Source organism: Rhinolophus sinicus, chromosome 16 (genome assembly GCF_057876585.1).
Source record: "Rhinolophus sinicus isolate RSI-liver-muscle chromosome 16, RSI-T2T, whole genome shotgun sequence".
NCBI lineage: Eukaryota > Metazoa > Chordata > Mammalia > Chiroptera > Rhinolophidae > Rhinolophus > Rhinolophus sinicus.
In genome coordinates this window covers 48,994,256-49,003,256 of record NC_142516.1, presented here as the reverse complement: position 1 = coordinate 49,003,256, position 9,001 = coordinate 48,994,256, and the positions used below count along the sequence as shown (strand labels likewise).

Genomic DNA, 9,001 nt, shown 5'->3' with positions numbered 1-9,001 from the left:
CACCCAACAGGGAGAAAACCGGGGAAATGAATTCTCCTTCTTGCCTTTCTGCTGCCCTCCACGGTGGTATGAGTGCTTCCCATGGACCACACCCGAACTGAAGCCAGAGGGTAAGGGGGCCTGCTCATGCTGTCCTTCTAAGCCAGAATCCCAGGACACAGAGCAGAGCGGGGACGAGAGGACAGGGGTCCTGGAGGGCAGTGCTAAGACCTAGCATAGTGACCCTCTGTGACAGGTGAACACGGGCCAGTTTCATAAATGAAGTGCACAAGACACCACATTGTTCTCTGAGTGGCTGACAGAACAGCGAAGGGCCCAGGCCATGGAGCTAGACTGCCTACCACTTCCTACCTTGGTGGCCTTGGACAAGTTACCTGAGCTCTCTGTGCCTTAGTTTCTGTATCTATAAAATGGGGATACTATTACCTACTCACAGGGTTGTTGTGAGGATTAAATGAATTCTAGCTCTTGAATAAAGTCAGCCTCAATTAGCACTACCCTTCTCACATTCCACGGTATGGTCAGGTGGGAGGAAGCAATGTGCCCCCAGGATCCTCAAACGCAAGAGGGGGAGACAGGCACACCAGCCCTTAACAACACAAAAGTGAAGTTAGCTGTCAACCAGGAAGGACTCCGCAGAAGAGGCTAAGTCTGCACCTGGGGTTGGTCAGAGGCGGAGCCTTGAGCAAGTTCTTGCAGAAGAGATGATTTTCAGAAGGTCCTTTTTACTAATAGAACCACAGCTCACGGCCAGTGAGTATCAGTTGATAGTCCCAGGCCTGGAAGGAAGGAAAGGAGGAAGGAAGGAGAGAAAGGAAGGAAGGTAGTCCAATTGAGGATTAAAGAGATGAGATTTGTAGACTGCCAGAGGCCAGGAATCAACCCACCTTGAAATCGGAGCATGACTAAGCAGTGCAACAACAATCCAGTAGGTGGCATAAAAGGCCATTCATTTGGAGGAACTTCCATTCCTCATTGTCTTTTTTGATACTCAGGGAATGTTTTTTTTTCCTTTTCACTCCCCTCACTTAACTACAAAACCTTATCAAAAGGTAAATCCTTATCAAAAGACACACTGAACAATGAAAACATCATTTTTCTTCTCCCTTTTCCCTCAGGGTTTTCTGGTCAAAATTCATGGCTTCCAGACATTTCTGTGTACCTACCATCCATGTTACCAAATATATGATAGCCATTTCACTAATAGAGTCATGAGAAGTTTTATACAATGTTAGATTTTTTTATGTGAGATTAGTTTTTTAAAAAAATATCAAAGCAAGCTACTTACAATTGATAACAATAACTAAGCCCTTTCTTTAAAGCCAAATGCAAGTATGAGCCCAGCGTATTTACAGAAAGGTTGATTTACATTGAGATGAACCTTCTAAACACAATTTTCATCACATAGTTTTCCAGAAGAAAGATAAAAAATAGGATACTTTTCCATGATTTAATGTGATCAGTTTCTCTTTGAATGAGGTCTAAAGTTTCCCAAAGCAGATGCAAATGTTCTTACTTTCTTTAAGATCTATGGAGTTGGTTTACTAAGGAAACAAATGATGAATTTATCACAGTTTGGAGTATACAATAGGACTGGTCTTTTCATGTTCATGTGGGCATGTTGAAAGGAAAGGTAAATAATTTAATTTTTTTTCATTATGAAATAGAATAATACTATAGAAAACATAAAAAAAATTAAAAAGAAGAGAAAAAAAAATCACCCTTAACCCCAGTACCATTGCCTTCCTTTTTGATGTATTGCCGTCCTTTTTCTTATGCCTATTTTCATTCGTTCGTAGAACAGATATTCCCTGACCAAGTTCTATTCTGGGATCTGGGGATATCATTTTAAACAATAAGCAAAGCTTCTGATATCATAAACAAGAAAAGCCATAAAGGAGTAAGTGAAATAAGGATAATTTCCACCCTTCATCAGCACTAGGGAGAAAATAAAACCAAGCGATAAGGAGACAGGAGGTCTCTTCTCTAGATCAGGTGCTCAGGGAAAGGCTCCCAATGAGGTGACGTGGAGCGATGACCTGACTGTCCAGGAAGGAGCGAGCAGGTGAAGAGAGGGGAAAGCACATTCCAGGCAGAGAGGAGCATGAGCAAAAGCCCTGAAAACCAGCTGGCTGTGTGAGGGACCAGAGGGGGCGCTGGGTGCCTGGAGCACAGTGCCAGACGGGAGAGAGAGAGAGACAGATGTGGTCAGAGAGGTAGGCAGGGGGCCACATCAGGAGGCGTGGGCAAGAGCGAGGGACTTGCTGCTGTTAATCCTTGTACACACATTTGTAAGAACACGTTTATCAGCCTGATTTTTCCCTGTGACATTACTAATATACTTTTCCTCACGTCATTACATAGACTTCAAAACCTTCACTTAAAATCAATACATAAAATTCCATCAGGCAGATCTTTAATAATTTACTATTTTCCCCGTGAACAGTATATCCTCTTAACAAATACCCCCGGGTGGCAATATGATATGTCCTTATTGCAAAATTATCTCCTTTGAAATAAGTTGCTTGATTGATATTGGTTGCAGTTGTTATTGATTTAAGGTAGACCTTCTTGTTTCTCTTAAAGAAGTGCATTTGCAGACAGTATGTAACTCAGGACTGGGCTTATTTACATTTTAATGAAGTAAAGCAGAAGCAAAGGTAGACACTTCTGTCACTTTAAAACTAAGCATAGTGACGAGGAGCAATGCAAGAAATTCATAGTGATCTAGTCTTTCAGTTTCTCCCCATCTGAGATGACATTTATTCACAAAAGGCTAAGATCAGGAACACTGTTGTCCCAGAGGCAGGCAAAATAACATTCGGAAGCTAGTGAGATTTGATCTATACTTGTACTCAGCATTGAAACCAGGGACATCTAGCAGTGCTTTGCTTAGAAGTAGAAGAAAAGAGTAAAAAGTGGTTTCTCTGGTCTGCTCATGTTCTGTTAGGTGATTAAAAATAATGCTGCTACTATAGATGCTGGTATTTTCACAATCCTGTGAACATAATTGTTTTAGAGAACTTCTATCAGGAGCTTAATTAGTGACCTGTAAGAAAGAGCCGGGTTTTTGGCATTCGGACATGTAAGTATTTTGCACCCTATTTGAGAGGTGACCCCTGTCTAGAAGTGACCTGTGCTTTTGTTATTAGCTTTGATTTAGTTGTTATTTCTGAGCATGGTCACCCCAGGACTACTTAGCTGATATGGTAGCTGTACAGAGAGCCCAAGAAAGCAAATGTGTCCATCATGGAGCCAAAAATTCTTTGCAACTTAGGACCACTCACTGAATAATTGTGTGCACAGGACACCTGCAGAAGCGAGTCTGCTTGTCTTAGCAGCTGCACAGCACCTATTTTACATTTTTGGGATATGTCTTTACTATCTGACAATAAGCTCATAAGCTCATTGTAAAACTACATTTAGCATTTTATTGTTAATATAAATTATAAATTCTCCTCTATGCCATTTGGGCTTCAAGTTCGAGTACTGGAAAAGATGTGATAGCTTCTCCGAAACTGTTCATTTTTATAGGTGAGGGAACAGAATCCAGAGAGATTAAAGGACTCACCCAAAGTTGCTCAGCTAGTTAGTAGTTAGAGTTTTGTTTTGTTTTTTAACATATCTGATATTATTTGTCTTTATTTATAAATCAGCTTTGTGTAGAACCAAGGCCACGTTCATACTAGCAAATTTCAATGAGCCATCCAACCATTTTCCCCTAAAATAAAGCAAAAATATCTCTTATGAGTTGAACTGTGACCCTCAAGAATTCATGTGTTGGATGTCTAACCCCTCTAGCCTCTAAAGGTGGCCTTCTTTGGAAACGGGGTCATTACAGGTATAATTAGTTAAGATGACATCACACTAGATTAGGGTGGGCCCCTAATCCAATAGGACTGATGTCCTTATCAAAGGGGGAAATGTGGACGCAGACATGCACACAGAGAGAGCGCCATGTGAAGACAAAGTCGGAGACGGGGGGGGGGGGGGGGGGCGGGGGGGGGATGCTTCTACCTGCCAGGGAACAGCAAAAATCGCTAGCCAACCCACAGGAGGTGCAGCGAGCGGCGTGGGACAGAGCCTTCCCTCACAGTCCCTAGGGGGACTGACCCGCCTCTGTGTGCCCTCTCTTGATCTTGGACTTTCAGCCTCGAGAACTGTCAGGAAATATATTTCTGCTATTTAAGCCTCCTACTTTGTATGCAACTCTGCAAACTAACACCATACCTATGCCTGATGGTTGTCTAATGAATTAGAGGAGCTAAAAAGAATGTGATTGTCCCTTTGGAAAATGTACAAGAACCCTCATTAAGCCCAGAAACACATGATATTTATATCAAACCAGTTTGTGGCTACGGACCTGAGTGTCACAAATCGCCAAATGACAGATTATGGTTTTCTAAAATCCTATTATTAAAGCCTGTGGGGTTTCTGGAGACTTTGAATTGTCTGGCCTGACCCCACCATGGTGTCCAGACAACTTGTGCTACCCCATATGATGCTGTCGAAAGAAGGTAGGGGCTGAATTTAAGCATCCTGGTTAATTCTTTGTATTTTTATAGGTTTTTCAAGTTCTCACTTGACTTCTATGTGGTCAAGTCCATGATAACAATTTTAAATTTTGTTTCTTTTCTTTCTTGAGAGCTATTCCTTTGTATTATGGGGAAAGTAGTATTTCTGTTCAATTATTTTACATCCTTCTTGCCTAAGTTATCATTTCCTTTGGTTGTCCTCAACTTATCACTGTATAACCATGCGTAGTGGTGTTATGGAGGGAAGTGAGAGGTGGGCAGCAACGGGGACCCTCACCCTGAAGGGAGGAAAGCACCACTTGCAGGAGCAGATAAACCACCCTTCCCTTTCTCAAGGCACTACAAGGAGGTGACCCTTAGGGGAGACTGACGCTTGGTTTACATGACAAAATCTCTCTTCTGAGGACTCAACCTGAAAGTACAAAGTCTCAGCACAAAGTCAAGTACAGTATAACCTCTCAAAGCCTTTGTTCTATTAAAGGCTATTTACCCGAGTTGGCAGGTAAAAGTATGGCCTGGAGGTAAAAACACTGAGGGCAGCAAACGAAAGAATTAGTGCATTGTTAAAATTAGATTTGTTGTTCAAGCCAGCGGACCACTGCCTGTTGGGGCTGTTGAGGGCAACTTCAGAGGTCTCCAGCCAAGAATGTGGAAAGGGCCAGGGAGGGGGTGAGGGGCCTTACTGCATTTCAGCAAGAGCCCTTCTGGCACCCAACTCCGTGTTCTGCTTTGGCAATAGCTCAGGAAGGGGTGGATTCACTGTGAGCGTGGCAGCTCCAGTCCCTGTGCCCATTGCCTCACCTTTTGTTTTTTTTTCTCTTGTTTGGCTGTGAAAATGATTCTGGTTATCAGACCGCCTCAGGATTTGGTCCCTGGAATGCCTTTGCTTCTCAGAAAGCAAGGAAATTACCAAGAATTACAAAAAGGCAAGTCAGAACCATGGCATTTAGAAAACAACCATATTACTCTGCCCAGTGTGGCCTTTGGAGGGGAGGAAATAATTGAATCAGTGACTTTGAATACTGCACCGCTTTGCATGACTCATTAAACTGCTATTTCCAACACTTTTGCCTCATGCGGTAAGAATGATAGAATCCTACAACAATCTATACATTTAAATTCTTTATATATCTGAAAAGCCTTGTGATACAACTGCCTTCAGATGTGAGCACAAACATCAATTGAAATACAAGACAGTCATAATAGAGCTAAATTTAATAAGCCACTCAAGCACGACCCAGGCGGCCCAGACTCTTAAATCAGAAAGCACAATTAATTGCTACTCTTTTATTTATTATCTTTAATCCCTGATTGGATACAGTTGACTTATTACTTCCTGGGATGAGGCCACCGCATAGGCGGGAATGAATAATTTTTGTGAGGCAATTTCTTTGTTACAAACCTGGGCTCAGACAACGTAAATTCTAATCATTTCTTTCACAGCACAGCGCCCTCTGAACTTGGAAAAGGCATTTATTTCTCCTTCCTCCTACCCATAGTGGGCAGAAAGTCAGGCGTTATCTAGATTTTGGAAGTCACTGGTCTTTTTCTTGCCCTTACTAAGGAATTGACATAATCCCCAGGGACTCTTTCTCGACACCCTAATGGCTCATTAAAGACCTATATTATATTCAAAATAGTACAACTCTTTCCTGCGTGAATGAACTCTTTCCATAGCCCTCTTCCATGCCACCGCCATCATGGTTTATTCATTCCTATTTGTTGATCAAGGTCCATACCTCTTTTGAGATAAGGATTTTTCACTTTGAACTGTTTGTGGTTTTGAGCTAGGCCAGCCAACCTAATGAACCAACGGGATTTGACTGGAGGGGCACTAGGAACCATTTTCCTTCCTGTTTATTCAACGGCTTCCTCCATTGTTTTGATGTTGCCTAAAATTCCACTGTTAGGGATTTTATCCTTTGTCTTGGTTCCCTGGTAACACATGTATTCTCATGGGAAGCGTAACACTTTAAGCATTAACAGTCTTTTACAGTGGAGCCTGAATCAGTTCATAGAAATCTATTCTGAGAGGAGGCCATGCAAAGGAATGAGGAGAGGAGTATGAAGACTGAGGGCAGCAGTGGTGGGGGAAGGGCCACACGTACTGGAGAGGCCCAGAGAGCCCACAAACAACCCTTAACCTCTGATTGAGACAGAATTGGCTCTCATGTTGGGAGAACAGGATGAGCACAGTTTGGGGGGCGGGGAGGGAATATATACATATATATATATATATTTCCCAAGATGCTTTTTTATTAAAAAGAATCTATTCTTGATTATAAAAGTCATTGACGCTTGTTATACAAAACCTCATAAAATATGTAAAAATATAAAAATGCTCATAATCTTAGCTCTATCTAATATTTTGCTGCAATTGTATGTAATTCATATCATGTTTTATGTAAAGTTGTTTTTTATTCTTTCTCAATTAACATTATATTGTGAGCATTTTTCCATGGTATTATTTGTGGTTATATAATATTCTATTATTTATTTAAGTACTTTCCCAACAGTCTTTGCTGTTACAAATGCTCATAGCCAATATTTACAAATCTTTCTAGGTCCTTTTCTAAATGGCTTATGTCAGTTAATTCATTCCATCTTCACAAGACCCCAGTGAGGAGGCACAGGTATTATTCCCATTTTAGAGATGAGGGAACAGGCACTGAGAGGTAACGTGTCCGAAGTCACACACTAGTAAAGAGTGGATCCAGGATTCAAACTCTGGTGCTTGGCTCTTAATATTTGGCTGTGGGGCCAGGGCTGTTAATATTTCTGCACAAATCGGATTCTTTTCTTAGGCTAGGTTGCCTAGGTGTAACATCTCTTGGTCAAAGGTTCAGGAATATTTTTAAAGCTCTTGAAACATTGCTAAGTTGCTTTCTGCAAAATTCACTCTTTGGCAATGAGTTTCTATTTCCTTTCCTTCCTTGATGTTTAAAACAAACAAACAAAAACAAACAAAAAAGCAAAAAAACAAAAAAACCAAACAAACCTCAAAACAAAAAGCACCTGTGTGGCTGTAGCTGAATGGCTCTATTTACATTTTGTCTCCCATCCCTGAGCAGACAGCAGGAGGGTCCTGGGAAACAAAGGTTAGTCTGCACAGGAGAGCTGAAGTCCTTGAATTATGGCAGCTTTGGGGATTTCTGAAAGCACATTTAGATCAGGCTCATCCTGGGCCTGGCCTCCCCGTTCCCCGTTCTTTGAGTTGCCTTGGATATGAGGTGAATTATCAGAGTCACTCCTTGTGGGATGGTATTTTTTTTTTTTACCACGGGTCAGGGAGTCAATGACAGGAGTATCCCCAGCCACTCTATCTTCAGGGCACTGTGTGTGCACTGGGACACTGGCATTGGGAGGCGCGCTTCAGAGTGTCCTCCCGGGCTGGCCTGGAGCCTGAGCTAGGAAGCCTGGACATTCACTTGGTTAGTTATGTGTATGTTTATTTGTTTTTGATAGAAAAGGCTTTTCAATGATTCAGGAGGAGATTGGTTAACTGAATTTTGGAATATACATTCAATGGAACGGTATAAATGAGGTAGATTGGTATGTACTGGCATGGAAAGATGCCCAAAACATTCTTTTAAGTAGGAAAAAGAAAAAAAGAAGAAATTACAGAACTGTACCCATCATATAATCCCATTTTAGAAGATGAATAGAGAAAAGATTTCTCTAGAAACTGAGATGGAGAGGGTTTAGTGCCTTCCATTTTCTATACCATGCATGTTTATATTCCTTGAAATTTTCAGTGCATATATATTAATTTTAAAATCACAATTGACCCTTGAACAACATGGGTTTGAATTGTGTGGGTCCACTTACACATTGGTTGTTTTTTTATTCAATAAATACCTGGTCTGTTTTGACCCGAGGATGGGTATCCAAGGATGTGGAGGACTGACTGTCTGCATCGTTCTGTGCCATTTTATACAGGGGATTTGAGCATCCTGGATTTTGGTGTCCTAGGGGGTCCTGGTACCAATCCCCCACAGATAATGAGGATCAACTAAGTTTTGGGGGAGTCAAAAGTTATATGTGGGTGCTCACTTCGGCAGCACATATACTAAAATTGGAATGATACAGAGAAGATGAGCATCGCCCCTGCACAAGGATGACACGCAAATTCGTGAAGCGTTCCATATGTTTTTAAAAATCTTAAAAAAAAAAAAAAAAAGACAAAAATCCTTTGAAAAAAAAGCAGTTATATGTGGACTTTCAACTAAGCAGCGGGTAGGAGCCCCTAACCCCCACATTGTTCAAGGGTCAGCTATAATATAAAAGCAACAGAGATTTTATAGTAAGGTAGAATACTTGAAATATAAAATTTTAAAATATACAAACATATAAACTCATATTTACAAATATGGAAAATATAAAGAGAAGCAAACGGAATCTAAGGGAATCTAGTACAATTAGTACAACAGTACTAATTGAACACGTATTTGGGGAATGGACATATA

The 9,001-nt window shown here is 41.2% G+C and overlaps 1 non-coding gene across 1 annotated transcript; it reads left to right on the top strand.

Annotated features, from left to right (window-relative positions):
* Positions 1 to 8,580: 8,580 nt before the first annotated feature.
* LOC141571466 (U6 spliceosomal RNA) lies at positions 8,581 to 8,687 on the top strand. The gene has a single exon (XR_012496194.1). It is a non-coding gene; the product is annotated as a U6 spliceosomal RNA (small nuclear RNA).
* Positions 8,688 to 9,001: the final 314 nt, after the last annotated feature.